The sequence below is a fragment of the Hyla sarda genome, chromosome 1 (genome assembly GCF_029499605.1).
Source record: "Hyla sarda isolate aHylSar1 chromosome 1, aHylSar1.hap1, whole genome shotgun sequence".
Taxonomy (NCBI): Eukaryota; Metazoa; Chordata; class Amphibia; order Anura; family Hylidae; genus Hyla; species Hyla sarda.
In genome coordinates, this window is record NC_079189.1 from 288,946,547 (window position 1) to 288,967,572 (window position 21,026).

The 21,026-nt window shown below is 43.2% G+C and overlaps 1 long non-coding RNA gene across 2 annotated transcripts in view; it reads right to left on the bottom strand.

Annotated features, from left to right (window-relative positions):
* Nucleotides 1–238: 238 nt before the first annotated feature.
* Nucleotides 239–21,026, bottom strand: part of LOC130369597 (uncharacterized) — a 30,379-nt gene continuing 9,591 nt past the window's right edge. For both annotated transcript variants that reach the window (XR_008892832.1, XR_008892833.1), the window contains exon 3: nucleotides 239–603. This is a non-coding gene — a long non-coding RNA (uncharacterized LOC130369597). The remainder of the gene's footprint in view (nucleotides 604–21,026) is intronic.

Sequence of the window (21,026 nt, forward strand, 5' to 3'; positions counted from 1 at the left end):
TCAAAAGTGACCAAAACATCAGCCAGGAAGCATAGGAACTGAGAAGTGGTCTGTGGTCACCACCCGCTGAACCACTCCTTTATTGGGGTGTCTTGCTAATTGCCTATCATTTCCACCTGTTGTCTGTTCCATTTGCACAACAGCACGTGAAATTGATTGTCAATCAGTGTTGCTTCCTGAGTGGACAGTGTGATGTCACAGAAGTGTCATTGACTTGGAGATACATTGTGTTTGAGTGTTTCCTTTATTTTTTTGAGCAGTGTACAAAACCAGACATAAACTTTTTGCTAATCTTACACAACCCCTTTCATGAATAATTTAAAGCACTAAATCTGTATTTTAAAGAGAATTTAAAAAAATCTAATAAAAAATAATTATTTAAAATTGAATGTAGTCCCATCTGTAGAAAGAAAGAAAATCTGCTGTATTTTCAGATCATTTCATTTTCTTCTCACTTTTGACGTCCGCATGTGTGGTTTGGTGCTTGTATGCATAATATTACGTTCACATTCCAATATGTGCTGCTTGGAGAAGACAGGCTGTGGTCCCACGCTCATGCAACAGCCAGGACTGATCACATTAAAGTAAGATCTTTTGCCAGCGCTGTAAGAAAATGTATTAGTTGAGTTGTGAGGAGTGCAATATATTAAAACTAGACTACATACCTTGATGGCTACATAGAAATTTTAAATATGCCCATAGTTCTCTATAACATCACTTTGTGCACTTTTACATTATATACTATTGTAACTGTACTGTTAAAACATGGCAATCTGGCAAGCTTCCAGTAATGCAGTGAACAATAAGAATAATGCATCATTTTGATAGATTGAACCAAAGGCAGACCCAAATACCAAAAAATACAATAGATCCCACTGAAAGCCTTGCCATATGTGTTATGCCTTTATTGAACATACTCTTCCACATTATATCTGCAAAGGGGGCTCTATTTTCCTAACTGATAAAATGATATGTCTGCCAGCATGCAGTCACCATCATGACCGTCATCAGAAATTTTGAAGCTCTTTACTGCCAAACTGTCTGAGCCCCCAGACAGTGCAGGGGAAAGGAACAGAGCCAGCAGCAGAGCCCTTTTTAATGCTTAAAGGGGTTATCCAGGAAAAAACTTTTTTCTATATATCAACTGGCTTCAGAAAGTTAAACAGATTTGTAAATTACTTCTATTAAAAAATCTTATTCCTTTCAGTACTTATGAGCTTCTGAAGTTGAGTTGTTCTTTTCTGTTTAAGTTCTCTCTGATGACACGTGTCTCGGGAACCGCCCAGTTTAGAAGAGGTTTGCTATGGGGATTTGCTTCTAAACTGGGCGGTTCCCGAGACACGTGTCATCAGAGAGCACTTAGACAGAAAAGAACAACTCAACTTCAGAAGCTCATAAGTACTGAAAGGATTAAGATTTTTTTAATAGAAGTAATTTACAAATCTAAAGAAAAAGAATAAGTGCAGCTCACAATTAATACACTGATCCGAGGTTAAATTGAGTAGGCACCTATATATACCCTAGGTGCAAGAGAAAAAAGTTCAATAGAAAAAATGTTTACCCAAAACCTCAAGGAGAGTGTATATAGTATTATAATGAATGGAACAGACCGTGCTTCAATTAACAGTAGTATTTATTAGTATTTATCTCGGCCTCGTGGAGTTGGCGTGTAACGTCACTGAGAGCTCCCCCCATAGGGCCCTGTGAGGGGATCTTCTTAATACTACCACAATTTTTATAATTAATGTGATATTATAATAAATACTACTGTTAATTGAAGCACGGTCTGTTCTATTCATTATAATACTATATACACTCTCCTTGAGGTTTTGGGTAAACATTTTTTCTATTTAATTTACAAATCTGTTTAACTTTCTGGAGCCAGTTGATATTTAAAAACAGTTTTTTCCAGGATAACCACTTTAAATTGGCCCAGGCGCCTAATGGCGGTACCAACCATACTGATGGTGGTCCTGGCCACCAGTAAGGGGGAGATAACTGCATATGGATTTATACAGCTAGATTTGAATGTGAGCAATATTAAATCTGTATTCAGTAAGCTTATATTAGTAGCACAGTAAACAGGGGAAGCAGCTTAGTGCCAGGCACCCATAGCAGCCATTTGCTTGTTTCTGTGATATGGATGACACTGGTTTTCAGAACTATTTTGGAGTAAGAAAACTAGAAGTCTGAGTTCAGGTGCCGGTTACATGAAATTGGCAAATGATAAAACCCAGTCCATGGCCAATCACATGTCATCAGATGCCAATATTTAACGTAGCCTATCTACATAAAACAATAGATTGGCATTTGTATGCCCATATTTTATATAGGCAGACAGCTGTCAATCAAAGGCTTGTGGGCATGGTGTCCGTTCTCCTGCATGTCAGAAAAACAGCAGCACTGAAAGATGTAATGTACAAGATTCTATTAAAGGGTTACTCTGGTGGAAAACTTTTTTTTTTATCAACTGGAATCAACTGGTGCCAGAAAGTAAAACAGATTTGTAAATTACTTCTATTGAAAAATCTTAATCCTTCCAGTACTTATTAGCTGCTGAATACTACAGAGGAAGTTCATTTTTGAACACAGAGCTCTCTGCTGACATCATGACCACTGTGCTCTCTGCTGACACCTTGATTGTTACGGTGATGAAGTTATACACATTTTATTCCATATTCCCAGTTGTTCAAACTAGCCTTTTATGTTCATTGTCACTGTTCAAATGATAAAAAATAATTCTGGGAATGTTGTTTTAAAGAACAATTATTCATGGACTAGCAACGCTTCAACAAAAACTGTAGACATGGCCATCTTCTGTCTTTGGTTAGCTAAAACGATTGTTAGTTGCTTAATTTCAACTGACTTTGATGACTGTAAACTTCATTTTAGCAACCAATGCTAGTCAGCCGCTCCCAAATGAAATAATGATGACAAATCCTGTCTTCTTTGCCCATGGCAAGAATCACAGCTCAGCTTTTATTTCTCAACTTGCTTCGGAAAAATGTTTAAAGTATTGAACAACTATATATAGGAGAGACTCAGGTGAACTAGCGAATGTGCAAAGTAGGGCAACCAAGGTTACAAAATACGTCTAGAGGGAAATCTGACTGCAAAGTGCAAATATTTGAATGAAATGTGCATTTCATGCTTACTAATCCTTGTGTGCCTTCTTTATTTTGCCCTGTTGCCCTTGGTTACAAAAGTCTTAGGGCACACACTGAGACAAACACAAATGCTCATTTCAACTGCATATTGCTCATTAGTCTATACTGTGTATGTAAGCAAGGGGGATTGTGGGAAAGTGTGTTAGAAACAGCATTTGTACTCCTTTACACATACAGTACAGACCAAAAGTTTGGACACACCTTCTCATTCAAAGAGTTTTCTTTATTTTCATGACTATGAAAATTGTAGATTCACACTGAAGGCATCAAAACTATGAATTAACACATGTGGAATTATAGACATAACAAAAAAGTGTGAAACAACTGAAAATATGTCATATTCTAGGCTCTTCAAAGTAGCCACCTTTTGCTTTGATTACTGCTTTGCACACTCTTGGCATTCTCTTGATGAGGTAGTTACCTGAAATGGTCTTCCAACAGTCTTGAAGGAGTTCCCAGAGATGCTTAGCACTTGTTGGCCCTTTTGCCTTCATTGGGTTCAGGTCCGGTGACTGTGGAGGCCAGGTCATCTGGCGCAGCACCCCATCACTCTCCTTCTTTGTCAAATAGCCCTTACACAGCCTGGAGGTGTGTTTGGGGTCATTGTACTGTTGAAAAATAAATGATGGTCCAACTAAACGCAAACCGGATGGAATAGCATGCCGCTGCAAGATGCTGTGGTAGCCATGCTGGTTCAGTTTGCCTTCAATTTTGAATAAATCCCCAACAGTGTCAGCAGCAAAGCACATCCACACCATCACACCTCCTCCTCCATGCTTCACGGTGGGAACCAGGCATGTAGAGTCTATCCATTCACCTTTTCTGCGTCGCACAAAGACATGGTGGTTGGAACCAAAGATCTCAAATTTGGACTCATCAGACCAAAGCACAGATTTCCCCTGGTCTAATGTCCATTCTTTGTGTTCTTTAGCCCAAACAAGTCTCTTCTGCTTGTTGCCTGTCCTTAGCAGTGGTTTCCTAGCAGATATTCTATAATGAAGGCCTGATTCACACAGTCTCCTCTTAACAGTTGTTCTAGAGATGTATCTGCTGCTAGAACTCTGTGTGGCATTGACCTGATCTCTAATCTGAGCTGCTGTCAACCTGCGATTTCTGAGGCTGGTGACTCGGATGAAGTTATCCTCCGCAGCAGAGGTGACTCTTGGTTATCCTTTCCTGGGGCAGTCCGCATGTGAGCCAGTTTCTTTGTAGCTCTTGATGGTTTTTGTGACTGCACTTGGGGACACATTCCACCTAGAATATGACATATTTTCAGTTCTTTCACATTTTTTTGTTATTTATATAATTCCACAAGTGTTAATTCCTAGTTTTGATGCCTTTAGTGTGAATCTACAATTTTCATAGTCATGAAAATAAAGAAAACTCTGAATGAGAAGGTGTTCCAAACTTTTGGTCTGTACTGTATCTATGCAGTACACATCTAATTTTGCTTACTTTGCCTTGTGAGAAAACCCCTTTTACTGTTTACACCTAGGCCTAAAACCATGAAAAGGTTAAATGAAAGAAGGCTTCGCCATTATCATAGATAATTATATAAATCTTAAACCAAATATAGGGGTGTCGCTAAAAAAATATACCCTTTAATAGTTTCTCTTAAAAACCACCAAACTCAGAATACAAGTGGAACCCAGAGATAAGATAGAGTAGGGATATAAATAAATTACCAAAGCGTATATAGACAGTAAATAACTATGTACTCATCTAGCAGTGAGCCCAGGCTAATCCCTTATGGATAGGCGGGATATAGCAGCAAGTCCAGGGCTCAATGCACACAATAGAGAATAGTATTCAGTTCCTCTCATTTATCAATAATATAATGAGCATAATTATATAAATGCCTCCTAATTGATATAATAGCTTGTTCCCAACGCGTTTCTGTCCGTGTGCTAGTGCACATACACAAGGACTTCCTCAGGGTAACCTATTTATATTTCCATAAGAATCAACATAAATATATAGAAAAGGACGGGCAAGTTTGCCCCACACATATCAACCAAGTGAAGCCAGTGAAGTTGTCAGCCCCTGCAAATAAAACAAATAGAAAAAGCCAGAATAAGTATATGACCTACCCTTTCCAGTAGCCATCAATACATAAAGCCCAGAGCATACTCACAGTTCTATGCATGGAGTCCCTAAAATAGCAAGTTATAAAAAAAAGGGAGGGAGCACAATTAGGTCATATATACTAATTCCAAAATGGCACCCTACTGTACACGGTCGGCCAGTGAATGTAATACTTACAATATGCGCCGTCCGTACAAAGTCAGCCTGCAGTGGCAGGGAGGACCGGATAGGGCTCCAGCGTCTACGCGTGGCTAGGTGAAGCCGACGCCTAACAATATCACCTATACTTCCGGGTTTTATGCTCGCGTCAAAGCCGCTCTCCTTCCGGCGTCCAAGGAGGGGGCGCAGCCTCGTCAAACAGAGCGCTCACTTCGCGGCGCTCCTGTCAAGCATCGCGATAACCGGAAGTAGGAAAATTCAATGAAAACTATTACGCCATATTGGTTTAGGGCAAGAAAGAGGGCACTATGTATATATGTAAAGAGAAAAATCCTGCATTAGATCAGAGACCTCCTAATAGTAAGGCTCAACAAAACTATAATAAAGGTCTGCAATGAGTAATTGGCACTATAATTCATATACATTCAGCCACAGAGAGATCGGTAATGAGCATATCCATCAGTGACAGCAGGAGTGGTCAGGAACATCTAGGGAGCGGGATAGGAAACCAGAGAGAAGGTGATGTCTATATAGGTGGTATTGAATAAACCATATTGTATATTTTATTTTACTATATCCTCTGATAATTCGCCAACTGGAGGCTCCAGATGTAAGCCAGGGGAAACCTAGCAAGGGATAATCACTGGAAGGAGAAATAGCCAGGCCCTAGGGGCACTAGTACACCCTGCTCGCACCTATTTTAAGGCCCTCGACCCTAAGCGGCAGTGACGTCCTTATAAGGACGGTACCGAGATATCAGGATACCTCCTATTGTGCCCTGTTAAGCCCTAACTAGTTAGAGGTGGCACTAGAAGTTGGTCCACTAGGACCCTCCCTAACTACCTAAGAACCACCTCCAGCTATCAACTGGAGCATCCAGGGGGCAAGGGGGAACTAAATAAATGAGGAGAAATTTAACTGTTCATTTAACCCATGAGGGGTTACCGTCTGTAACTTAAATATCCATTTACATTCTTGTTGTAACAAAAACCTATTAAAATCACCTCCCCTTGGGGATGGAGTAATTTTCTGCACTCCTACAATCCTAAGGCCTCTGACATCCCCCGCATGATATTCTCTCATGTGCGTGGCCACCGGGGTGTCCCTATTATTCCTCACGTCCCCCAAATGTTCCAACACCCTCCTGCGTAGTTCCCTAAACGTCTTGCCCACGTAGCATTTCTTGCAAGGGCAAATTGCCACATAGACAACAACTTTAGTTGTACAATTGATGACATTTTTTATGTAGTGTATTTTTCCAGTTCTCTCATCTATCAGATGTCTAGTTTTCTCAATATTGGTACATGTACGGCAATGGCAGCATGGAAAACAACCTACCACAGGGGTACGATTGAGCCAAGTTTCTCTATCAGCAGGTGGTAGAAAACTCTGCGTCAAAATATTATTATTATTCATAAATAAGAGGAACTGAATACTATTCTCTCTCTCATTGTGTGCATTGAGCCCTGGACTTGCTGCTATATCCTATCATTAAGGGATTAGCCTGGGCTCACTGCTAGATGAGTATATACTTATTTACTGTCTATATACGCTTTGGTAATTTATTTATATCCCTACTCTATCTTATCTCTGGGTTCCACTTGTATTCTGAGTTTGGTGGTTTTTAAGAGAAACTATTAAAGAGTATATTTTTTTAGCGACACCCCTATATTTGGTTTAAGATTTATAGTTCATTGTCTGTGGGGGCATATCTAGGGTTTGTGCAGACCCTTTACATATGTTAGTGCACATCTGATGTTGTTTGATTCTCTATTGTAGAAACAAAACAACTATGGAACTCTCTGCCTGTGTAATGGTTGATTTCTGATCACTTTGAAGAGGAGCCTGAATTCATTTTGAAAAGATAATATTACAAGTTCTATGGACCCATTTCTAGACATAGGTTGTTGATTCAGGGATTTATTCTAATTGTCAAGTAAGGTAGTTGACTTCCGACTCAGAGGTGTTTTTGCCTTCCTTGTGATCAGCACTGAAGGATTATAGGTTGAACTTGTTGGCCTCATGCTGTGAACAATTGCACATTGATAAGAGTCTATACAGGATCCTCTTGCACATATTCATTGAGAAGTGGCACACACCATTTGCATACAGTATACACCAGGTGCTCTAAATTCAAGAGGTTCTTGAAAGACGTCTTTAAGGACACAGGGAAGATGTATCAAAACCTGTGCAGAGGAAATGTTCAGTAGTTGCCCATAGTAACTAATAAGATCGCTTCCTTCATTTTTAAAAATGCCTCTAAAAAATCAAAGACGCAATCTCAACTGGTTGCTAAGGGAACTGGTCAACTTTTCCTCTGCACATGTTCGATGCGTCATCAGAAAATGTCCTATTGTTTAAATCAAGTTTTTGTGTTAACCATATTTTTAAAGAATTTTTGGTGATCTATATTTTAAAATAGCCCTGAAATCTTGTAGTTTCCATTCTGACCACTAGGCTTAAAACTAATCTGAGCCTTCCTGTTCTGTACAGATCACTTCCCAGCAGTGTCCACCTTATCAGTTTATGGGTTGGTGCCCTGAACCCAACACCTGAGGGTGAGCATATCGCCATATTTTCTCTATATTTGTGTAAAATGTTTCAACACTAGGAAACGTCCCATATGTTCTTTTTCTTGCATGCATGATCTATCAGTATGTAGATAGCATAGATACACACAATAGCTGCTGCTCTCAGTTTCCCCCTTTCTGTAGAATGACTCCTTAAAAGGTCACACAGATTGCACAGTGATGTTTCCCATTCATGTGAATGGGGCAGCTTCAGTCTATTGTTGCCTATGTCAGTGTTCCTGTTGTAAAGCATATCTCTAAATGCTGTTAAAGGGGTACTTCGTCGGAAAACAAATGTTTTCAAATCAACTGATACCAGAAAGTTAAACAGATTTGTAAATTACTTCTATTTTAAAATCTTAAAGGGGTACTCTTCCCCTAGACATCTTATCCCCTATCCCAGCGGCCGGATCTCCTGGCCAGCACCTGAGCGTTCTGAACATTTTTGTTCAGAACGCTGGGTTCGGACAAGCGTGATGTCACGCCATTCCCCCTCCATTTATGTCTATGGGAGGGTGCATGACAGCTGTGGTCTCTTGTCACACCCCGTAGACATGAATGGAGGGGGCATGGCATGATGTCACGACCATGGCCTCCCGAACAAGGCATTCTGAACATAAATGTACAGATGCCAGGGTGCCAGCTTGGAGATCGTGGGGGGTCCCAGCGGCCGGACACCTGAACCCCCCCCACGATCAGATATATCATCCCTTATTCTCTGAATAGGTGATAAGATGTCTAGAGGCGGAGTACCCCTTTAATCTATCCAGCTGCTGAAAACAGAAAAAGTTGTTTAGTTCTTTCCAGTCTGACCACAGTGCTTTCTGCTGACATTTCTGTCTCTGTCCGTGTTAGGAACTGTACGTAGCAAGAGAAGTTTGCTATGGGCATTTGCTTCTACTTTGGACAGTTCCTGATCAGCAGAGAGTACTGTGGTCATACTGGAAAAAAATATACACAACTTTCTCTGGAGTATACAGCAACCTAAATAGAAGTAATTCACAAATCTGTCTCACTTTCTGGAACCAGTTGATTTGAAAACATTTGTTTTCCACTAAAGTACAACTATAAAAACGGTTCAAGCAAGATAGCTGCCCCCATAATAATGTACAAAAATAAATAAATAAATATTACAGAAAATAGAAGCATAAGAAAAAACAACATGTTTCAATATCTGTTTCTTATCTGAAAAATCTATAGCTAGTAAAATAAGTATTAAGCACGTCACAAAATATATTTCTAAACCTTACAAGACATTTTCACAAGATGTTGGTAACAACCCAAGTAATCTATACATACAAAGAAACAAAAAAAATGCTCAGATGTTAAAGGGATACAGATGTTAAAGGGAGTCCTTAAGGGGTTAAATGAATAGAGCGCAGCATGCATTTGTGGACATTGCTCGATTCATTCTAAATGGGGCTTCTGAACATTGTCAAACTCTGAGAAAGAATGGAGCGCTGCTTGCATACACGTGCTGTGCTCCATTCATTCAGGGGACAATTTTTATCTCATGATTAGTGGCCAGACCCACAAGGCTAAGCTTGTTATCGCCTAATTTTGGAATACTGTGTTTCCCAAGCGCAGTACTCAAGTGCCCTCAATTGATCATGTTTTTTTGGATTCCCTTTGTTATTTACAGGTAATACGATTATGGTCAGTGAATCAGGCATCACCACAGTTATATCACCTGTGAAAGACTACGGAAATCCTGAAAACATGACCTGTTGGGGGGACTTGAGGAACGGGCTTGGGAAACATTGAAACAGAGCTTTTTTAATATACAAGTTAGAAAACCCTTTTAAATATCATTTCAAATATCAAATTATAAAATAAATAACAATGCTAAAATATTACATAGAGATAGTAACACAGTAAGATAGTTTGTAAGGTTGAAAAAAGACAAGAGTCCATCGAGTACAACCACGCGTGCCACTGCCACTTTCCCCATGACAGAGGAAAAATTCCTTCCCGACTCCTATATGACGATCAGAATAAATCCTTGGATCAACGTTCTATCCTCATAAATTTTGCATCCATAACATGTAATATTATAATTTTCAAAGGAAATATCCAGCCCCCCCCCCCTTCAACTTGTTTATTGTGTCAGACATTACAACATCATGAACAACATCTTATTATTTAACACAGCATTGTGCATTTTGTTTTTTTACGCCCCACCTGCATAACATCTACAGCTTCACCCTGGTCCAATCTTTGACCCCTTAAAGGGGTACTCCGGTGCTTAGACATCTTATCCCATATCCAAAGGATAGGGGATAAGATGCCTGACCGCGGGAGTCCCGCCGCTGGGGACCCCCGTGATCCTGCACGCGACACCCCGTTTGTAATCAGTCCCCGGAGCGTGTTCGCTTCAGGTCTGATTACGGACGACCACAGGGCGGGCGGCGTGTGACGTCACGTCTGCGCCCCCGTGTGACGTCAGGCTCCGCCCCTCAATGCAAGCCTATGGGAGGGGGCGTGACCGCTATCACGCCCCCTCCCGTATGCATGCATTGAGGGGCGGAGCGTGAAGTCACACGGGGGCGCAGGCGTGACGTCACACGCCACCCGCCCTGTGGTCGTCCGTAATCAGACCCGGAGCGAACATGCTCCTGGGACTGATTACAAACAGGGTGCCGCGTGCAGGATGACGGGGGTCCCCAGCGGTGGGACTGCCGCTGTCAGGCATCTTATCCCCTATCCTTTGGATAGGGGATAAGATGTCTAAGCAGCGGAGAACCCCTTTAAGGACCAAGACAATTTTCACTGTAGGACCAGAGTGTTTTTTGCACATCTGACCACTGTCACTTTAAGCATTGATAACTCTGGGATGCTTTTACTTTTCATTCTGATTCTGAGATATTTTTTTCGTGACATATTCTACTTTATGTTAGTGGTAAAATTTTGTTGATACTTGCATCATTTCTGCGTAAAAAATTCCAAAATTTGTTGAAAAATTTGCAAATGTTGCATTTTTCTAACTTTGAAGCTCTCTGCTTGTAAGGAAAATGGACATCCCAAATAAATTATATATTGATTCACATATACAATATGTCTACTTTATGATTGCATCATAAAGTTGCCATGTTTTTACTTTTGGAAGACATCAGAGGGCTTCAATGTTCAGAATTTTTCATGGACCAGTTTAGGTTTGAAGTGGATTTGAAGGGCTTTCTTATTAGAAATACCCCATAAATGACCCCATTATAAAAACTGCACCCCTCAAAGTATTGAAAATGACATTCAGTAAGTGTGTTAATCCTTTAGGTGTTTCACAGGAATAGCAGCAAAGTGAAGGAGAAAATTCAAAATCTTCATTTTTTACACTCGCATGTTCTTGCAGACACAGTTTTTTAATTTTTACAAGGGGTAAAAGGAGAAAAACCCTCATGTGTATGTCAAGTGTTCGGCGGGTGCAGCAGAGGATTCAGAAGTGAAGGAGCGACAATGGGATTTTGGAAAGTGAGTTTTTCTGAAATGGTTTTTGGGGGGCATGTCACATTTAAGAAGCCTCTATGGTGCCAGGACAGCAAAAAACTATTTTGGGAACTACACCCCTCAAGGAACGTAACAAGGGGTACAGTGAGCCTTAACACCCCACAGGTGTTTGACAACTTTTCGTTAAAGTTGGATGTGTAAATTATTCTTTTTTTTTCCCACTAAAATTTAGGAAGCCCCTATGGTGCCAGGACAGCAAAAAAAAAAAAAAAAAAACACATGGCATACTATTTTGGAAACTACACCCCTCAAAAAACGTAACAAAGGGTACAGTGAGCCTTAACACCCCACAGGTGTTTGACAACTTTTCGTTAAAGTTGGATGTGTAAATTAAAAAAAAATGTCACTAAGATGCTGGTTTCCCCCCAAATGTTACTTTTTTACAAGGGGCAATAGGAGAAAATGCCCCCCAAAATTTGTAATCCCATCTCTTCTGAGTATGTAAATACCCCATGTGTGGACGTCAAGTGCGCTGCGGGCGCACGACAATGCTCAGAAGAGAAAGAGTCACATTTGCATATTTTGCTGAAATGGGGGGGGGGGGGCATGTCGCACATAGGGAGCCCCTATGGTGCCAGTAAAGCAAAAAAAATAAACACTTGGCATACTATTTGGGAAACTACACCCCTCAAGGAACGTAACAAGGGATACAGTGAGTCTTAACACCTCACAGGTGCTTAATAAATGTTCATTAAAGTGAAAAGGAAAAATTTGATTTTGTACACTAAAATGCTGGGGTTACCCCAAATTTTTCATTTTCACAAGTAGTATTAGGAGAAAATGTCACCGTAAATTTGTAAATGCATTTCTTTGGAGTAAGGACATTCCTCATATCTGGGTGTAAACAGCTCTGCGGGTGCACACCAGGTCTCGGAGGAGCAGGAGCGCAGTCAGGGGCCTTGAGCTTCTATATAGCTGCCTATGGAGCCAGAACCGCGGGACCCCCCCTCAAGGAGTGTTACATGGGGTAAATTACTAACAAGGGGTACAGTGGGACATAAAATTATAAAACAGGTTATGTTCCCAAAATAATGACCCAGAGCATAGCCAAAACTAAAACATATGCCCACCTCAAACCCTATGCTCTGAATCATCATTCTGGGAATGTGATGTGTTTGGCCGTCCCTAACCTGTTGCCTGTTGCGCACCCTGCTCAGGTGGAAAGAGAGCGCTGCACATTTGAGGCAACATAAAAAGTCCCCGATGATAGTGACTCAGTGACCCATGACCCATTTTTGGAAAAAATATCCCCAGAAGTCTTATCAGGTTTTTTTTTTATAACATAATTTTTGGGGTTAAAATTTGGAATGTACTCTGGACTTGGTACATTGGGGTCAAATTATGGAATATTAAAATGAAGCTGGAAAATTTTGTACTCCATGAAAGTGTGATATTCCCTGAAGCAATCCTTAATGCAGAGGCCCGGATGATCGGGGCAAGAGTCACATTGAGTGGTGGTGTCCTTCCGTATCCCCCTCTTGTGACACACTCTGCATCTTTTCTGGAATCGTCCCTTATTTCCAGTGTGGGGGACCTCACCTGGAAAGTGTTGGCCTGGGACGATCCTGGCACCTATAACTTCAGTTCCTTGGGAAGTCTGGCCTGCTCTTTCCCGGTCAGCAAAGATCAGGGCCTTTAGGACTTCTTCTTGGAACTGGAGGTATATCCCTGTGTTGCCAGCGTTCTGGGACAGTACAAAAGAGTTGTACATGGCAACCTGTACCAAGTAGACCGCATCTTTTTAGTACCATACCAGTGTTTTCCCCATGGCGATGTATGGCTTGAGGACTTGATCAAAGAGATCAACCAATAAACCGGTTGTAGTCCAGAATACAATTGGGCTTGAGGACCGTTGTTGTGGTACCTCGCACAGGGACAGGTGAGCTGCCGTTACCATAAATTATGGTCAGCATAAGGACATCCCTCTTATCCTTATACCTGACCAGCCACAGGTTTTCATGGGTAAGGGCATGGGAATCACCCTTGGGCATAGGTGTCTGGATCAAATTTAGAGGGAGGCCTCTCTGGTTCTTCCGCACGGTCCCACAAGCGGACGTTGATCTGGTGGCAAGGGATGTGAACAAAGTGATGCTGGTATAAAAGTTGTCCAAGTACACGTGGTAACCCTTATTCAGCAATAGGTGCAAAAGATCCCAAACGATTTTCCCACTAACACTCGGGAACATTCTGGGGGTTCAATACGGGAATCTCGTCCCTCATATACTCTAAACTTGCAAGGGTACCCGGAGGTACTCTCACAAAGTTTGTAGAGCTTCACATTATACTGCGCCCGCTTCGAGGGAATGTACTGGCGGAAGGTGAGTCTCCTCTTAAAACTGATAAGAGACTCATCCCAAAACTTGGCCCCAAAGTGATCTATGACCGGCCTCACTTTGTAAAGCCGGTTATAGGCGGGATCACCTCGGGGGGGACCTGCCACATTATCTGCATAATGAAGGTATTTCCGAATGGCCTTGAACCACCTCTGTGTCATGACCATACTGTAGAGCGGGGTGTGGTAGAGTATGTCCCTCCTCCGGTACTGTCTGACACTGGATTTTTTGACCAGGTCAATATGCAGCACGAGGCACCAAAATGTCCTCATTTCTGCTGCATCAATGGTGTACCATTCATTGGACCTGGGCAAAAGTGAATCTGGGTGGTGGACGATGAGCTGCTGGGCGTACAGATTTGTCTGCTCCACCATTAGAATGACAAATCTGTCACTGAAATAATAACTAAAAGAGTCAATTTCAGTGAATTCAGCATTGTCAATGCCGATTCCTGAGTTGCCAACCAACTAAGGAATCCGTGGCTGATAACCCTCTGGGGGTCTCCAGACAGGTTCACCGGAAGGGGGCTCCAGTAAAATAGTCTGGGGATCGGACTCCTATTACAAGCAGCATGGCCATTCGTACTAGTGCCACTGGGTCACTTTCCTGGGGGGTGCGTCTCCGCCGCCTTCTGGGGGGCTCATCATCAGTACTAGATGATGAGGAGGACGAGGAAGAACACAGAAAAGTAGGTTCTTCCTCGTCCTCACTGGCAGAATCGGAGTCGGAGGCAAGTAAGGCCTCCTCCTCCGAAAATGCCCGGCGGGCCATCGCCTTTTTTCTACGGTGGTGGTGGTGGTGGGGGGGTGGGGGGTGTTGGCTGGGGAGGGTGTGTGTGTGTGGAGGGGGAGTATGTAGTGTGTGCTTGGTGTAACTTTATGTATAACGGTATGTAATTATAAATCACACACCGTTATATGGGAAAATAAAAAAAAAGCTGCGGCCAAAAAAAAGGGTGGCAATTCGCAGCTCCCTGAACCCCAAATAGGGCGCGGACCCTTGAGGACCTATTAGATAGATACAGGAGGTGATTGGGGGTGTATCCTAAACCCCCGATCACCATGTATCTCCCCACGTGACCTGTATGACCCGAATCGCCGCAGATCACTGGTGTAAATTAACCGGCGATCTGCGGCGATCACCGACATGGGGGGGGGGGGTCTGATGATACCCCCTGGGCATTTGCACGGGGTGCCTGCTGATAGATATTTGCCTTTCTCCACAGTGCGCAACATTATCAAGAAGTTTGCAATCCCTGGGCGTGGACATGAGAAAGATTGATGAAAGGTGTCAACGCAGGATAGTCTGGATCGTGGACAAGCAGCCCTGAACAAGTTCCAAAGATATTCAAGCTGTCCTGCAGGTTCAGGGAGCATCAGTGTCAGTGCAAACTATCCGTCGTCATTTAAATGAAATGAAACGCTATGGCAGGAGACCCAGGAGGACCCCACTGCTGACACAGAGACATAAAAAAGCAAGACTACATTTTGCCAAAATGAACTTGAGTAAGCCAAAATCCTTCTGGGAAGACGTCTTGTGGACAGATGAGACCAAGATAGAGCTTTTTGGTAAAGCACATGATTCTACCATTTACGGAAAACGGAATGAGGCCTATGAAAAAGAGAACACATTACCTACAGTGAAATATGGTGGAGGCTCAATGATGTTTTGGGGTTGCTTTGCTGCCTCAGGCACTGGATGCCTTGAATGTGTGCAAGGCATCATGAAATCTGAGGATTACCAATGGATTTTGGGTCGCACTGTACAGCCCAGTGTCAGAAAGCTAGGTTTGCATTCGAGATCTTGGGTCTTCCAGCAGGACAATGACCCCAAACATGCGTCAAAAAGCACCCAGAAATGGATGGCAACAAAGCGCTGGAGAGTTTCAAAGTGGCCAGCAATAGTAAAACATGTGTTACTGCAATCCTTTTCTGTGAGAAATACTTAATTTTCTTGAAAAATTTCAGGGGTGCCAACATTTATGGCCATGACTGTATGTATATATACACACTGCTCAAAAAAATAAAGGGAACACCAGGGGCGGATCCAGAGTCGAGTCTCGGGAGGGGAACTATTAGAGTATTTTGTGTTGGCAGACAGAAAATAAGATGTTGCTTACGGAACTTACAATATTATTAAATGTATCATACAGTCTTAACCTTGTTTAAGACTTTTTGGCCGTGCTCACATGTCAGAATAATAATCAAATATACCAATTGCCACAGAATGGGAAAGTGCTAAAGAAGTTTTTACCATTTAAAACTACAGCTTCCAGTATGACCTAAGTAGTGGTGAGGGGATGCTGGGAGTTGTTGCTTCACCCATCATTACTGCAGAACTTACAAGTGACTCCAGCTCTGATGGGACACACACAGGAGGATACAGAATGATGTCAGTGACTACAGGTGATGTCTTCTCTATAGTCTTTCCTTATCTAATTCAGATGTACATACCACCGGGACTTGTTCCAGCTAAATCTTCTCTCTGCAGAACATGACGCCCAGACGGCTCCTCACTATGATTCTGATCCTCTATATGAAAACAATAATTATTATAAACCTGCCAGACACTGTATTCTTCGAATATAATACTGGCACACACCTTCTGAATATAATTCTGACACACTGTATCCACTGAATAAACAACACACTGTACCCTCTGAATATAATACTGCGACAAACCGTACCCTCTGAATATAATACTATCATACACTGCACCCTCTGAATATAATACTACCACACACTGTGCCCTCTGAATATAATACTACCACACTGTGCCCTCCAAATGTAATACTACCAAACACTGCACTCTCTGAATATAATACTATCATACACTGCACCCTCTGAATATAATACTACCACACACTGTGCCCTCTAAATATAATACTACCACACTGTGCCCTCCAAATGTAATACTACCAAACACTGCACTCTCTGAATATAATTCTACCACACACTGTGCCCTCTGAATATAATACTACCACACTGTGCCCTCTAAATTTAATACTACACCACACTGCACTCTCTGAATATAACTTGCTGTGCAGTGCACCCTCTGAATGAAATACCCAAATGTATTGTTGCCCATAAAAAAAGGTACCACCCCAGAAATTCCTCATAATCTACAATATACTTCTGAAATGCAGAACACTCTGTGCCTTCACATATAATAATAATGCCCCATCTTGTGCCCCTACATATAATAATTATGACCCGTCCTGTTCCCCCCACATAATAATGCTGTGCCCCTAACATATATTGCCCCCTGTGCTGTGCCCTTCACATATAATTCCCCCGTTCTTTGCCCCTCACATATAATGCACCCATCATGCGTCCCTCACATATAATGCCCCCTGTGCTGTGCCCCTCACATATAATGCCCGCCGTGCTGTGCCCCTCACATATAATGTCCCCTGTGCTGTTCCCCTCTCATATAATGCCCCCGTGCTGTGCCCCTCACATATAATGCTCCTGTTATATGCCCCACACATATAATGCCCCCTGTGCTGTGCCCTTCATATATAATGCCCCCGTTCTTTGCCCCTCACATATAATGCCCCGATCATGCGCCCCTCATATATAATGCCCCCATCATGCACCCCTCACATATAATGCCCCCATCATGCACCCCTCACATATAATGCCCTGTGCTGTGCCCTTCACATATAATGCCCCCGTTCTTTGCCCCTCACATATAATGCCCCCATCATGCGCCCCTCACATATAATGCCCCCTGTCCTGTCCTCTCAGGGGGCATTTTATGTGAGGGGCACAGCACAGGGGGCATTATATGTTTGGGGCACATGACAGGAGCATTATATGTGAGGGGCACAGCACAGGGGGCATTATATGTGAGGGGCGCATGATGGCGCATTATATATGAGGGGCACAGGATGGGGGCATTATATATGAGCGGCGCATGATGGGGGCATTATATATGAGGGGCGCATGATGGGGGCATTTTATGTGAGGGGCACAGCACAGGGGGCATTATATGTGTGGGGCACAGCACAGGGGGAATTATATGTGAGGGGCGCATGATGGCGCATTATATATGAGGGGCACAGGATGGGGGCATTATATATGAGGGGCGCATGATGGGGGCATTATATGTGTGGGGCACAGCACAGGGGGCATTATATGTGTGGTGCACAGCACAGGGGGAATTATATCATATAATGCCCCCTGTGCTGTGCCCCATACATATAATGCCCCCTGTTCTGTGCCCCTCACATATAATGCCCCCTGTGCTGTGCCCCACACATATAATACCCCCTGTGTTGTGCTCCACACATATAATACCCCCTGTGCTGTGCCCCCCACACATATAATTTATATGTGAGGGGCACAGCACAGCACAGGGGGCCCCCCTGTCATGTGCTCTTCGCATATAGTGCCCCCAGTGCTTTGCCCTGCAGCCCCTCACATTAAAAATTCCCCTTTCTCCTCCCCCCTCCCCCTCCTCCTGTACGATATAGTGCCCTTAACAGTGGCACATATTCTGTCCCCCAAATCCCCTGGGCCCTGAGCATACTCTTAGTACTTACTGTATGCTGGCCGCGGGGCTGGGATTTCCGGGCGCCGGCGCGATGATGTGACGTCATTGCGCCGGCTTGCAGTGGATCACGACCCCGCAGCTCACATGCTGTGTACTCACAGCGTGTGACAGCCAAGGTTAGTGAATGGTGGAGCGGAAGCTTACAGCTTCGGCTCCACCATTTTAGGGGGCGGGTGGGGCAGCAATCTCGGGGGGGGGGGGGGCAATTGCCCCGTTTCCCCCCCCCTGGATCCGCTACTGGGGAACACTAAGATAACACATCCTAGATCTGAATGAATGAACTAATCGTATGAAATACTTTTGTCTTTACATAGTTGAATATGCTGACAACAAAATCACACAAAAATTATCAATGGAAATCAAATTTATCAACCCATGGAGGTCTGGATATGGAGTCAAACTCAAAATCAAAGTGGAAAACCACACTAGAGGATGATCCAACTTTGATGTAATGTCCTTAAAACAAGTTAAAATGAGACTCAGCAGTGTGTATGGCCTCCACTTGCCCATATCACCTCCCTACAATGCCTGGACATGCTACTGATGAGGTGGTCTCCTGAGGGATGTCCTCCCAGACCTGGACTAAAGCATCTGACAATTCCTGGACAGTCTGTGGTGCAACGTGGCGTTGGATGGAGAGAGACATGATGTCCCAGATGTGCTCAATCGGATTCAGATCTGGGGAACGGGTGGGCCAGTCCATAACATCAACGCCTTCCTCTTGCAGGAACTGCTGACACACTCCAGCCACATGAGGTCTAGCATTGTCTTGCATTAGGTGGAACCCAGGGCCAACCGCACAAGCATATGGTTTCACAAGGGGTCTGAGGATCTCATCTCGGTACCTAATGGCAGTCAGGCTACCTCTGGTAAGCACATAGAGGGCTGTGCGGCCCCACAAAGAAATGTCCCAACCGGTCATGCTGGAGGATGTTGCAGGCAGAAGAACATTCTCTACTGCGTCTCCAGACTCTGTCACGTCTGTAATGTGCTCAGTGTGAATCTGCTTTCATCTGTGAAGAGCACAGGGTGCCAGTGGCGAATTTGCCAATCTTCATGTTCTCTGGCAAATGCTAAACATCCTGCATGGTGTTGGGCTGTAAGCACAACCCCCACCTGTGGACGTCAGGCCCTCATGCCACCCTCATGGAGTCTGTTTCTGACACATTTCTGTTTTAGTGGACACATGCACATTTGTGGCCTGCTGGAGGTCATTTTGCAGGGCTCTGGCAGTGCTCCTCCTTGCACAAAGGCCGAGGTAGCAGTCCTGCTGCTGGGTTGTTGCCCTCCTACGGCCTTCTCCATATCTCCTGATGTATTGGCCTGTCTTCTGGTAGCGCCTCTGTGCTCTGGATACTACGCTAGAAAAAACAAAGCAAGGAGTGCTCCATAGTACAATAATCCTTAATGGGTAAATAGAGTGATACTGGAAGCGCTTACCCGCTAAGTTGTGCAAATTACAGGTACAACACTGGTGTAGGCATGTGAATATCCAACTGCAGCCGATCCCTCCACCATGCAGGTGTAACATAAACTTCAACAACTTCACCGCTCCAACGGGATTCTATTCTGGCGCAAAACAACATCAGAGATAGAAGATGGAAATAATCTTGGCACGGTTTATTCAGAACTACGCGTTTCAACGCCAGGACTGGTGTCTTCTTCAGGTTCATTAAGACAGGTTCATTCAGACATAACAAACCTTCTTGCCACAGCTCGCATTGATGTGCCATCCTGGATGAGCTGCACTACCTGAGCCAATTGTGTGGGTTGTAGACTCTGTCTCATGCTACCACTGGAGTGAAAGCACCGCCAGCATTCAAAAGTGACCGGCCAGGAAGCATAGGAACTGAGAAGTGGTCTGTGGTCACCACCTGCAGAACCACACCTTTATTTGGTGTGTGTTGCTTATTTCCTATAATTTCCACCTGTTGTCTGTCCCATTTGCACAACAGCATGTGAAACTGATTGTCAATCAATGTTGCTTCCTGAGTGGACAGTGTGATTTCACAGAAGTGTAATTGACATGGAGTTACATTGTGTTGTTTAAGTGTTCCCTTAATTTTTTTGAGCAGTATATATATATATATATATATATATATATATGTATGTATATGTATATATATATATATATATATATATATATATATATATTTGTTGGTACCACGTTTACCAAGCGCTAGTCCTGTGGAACACTCCCTGTCATTAGAAAATCTTTAAATATATGGAATAAGGGTCTGTCTAGCATGGTACTTAATTCCTGAAAAACCCTGGAATGGATGCCATCTGGGCCCAGTGATTTGTGTGTCTTAATGTTACTAAGGCAGCACCGCACTTCTTGTTGTATACTGTATATGAAAGTACACATAAACAGTTGTTTTGCTTATAAATATAAAATATTATCTGGCATTCTAGTAAGTAAATAAAAAAAATTATCACAAGATGACTGCAAATGACCACAAGATGACTGTGACTGCAAATTCCCCGAGCACCCCTAACCCCCCCCCAACCCCCAGTCTGGCGATCGCCGCAGATCGCCGGTGAATACACAACGGCGATCGGCGGCGATTCGGGTCATACGGGTCACGCAGGACCCGATGACCCGGAGATACATGGTGATCAGGGGTGCAGGATACACCCCCAATCACCTCTTG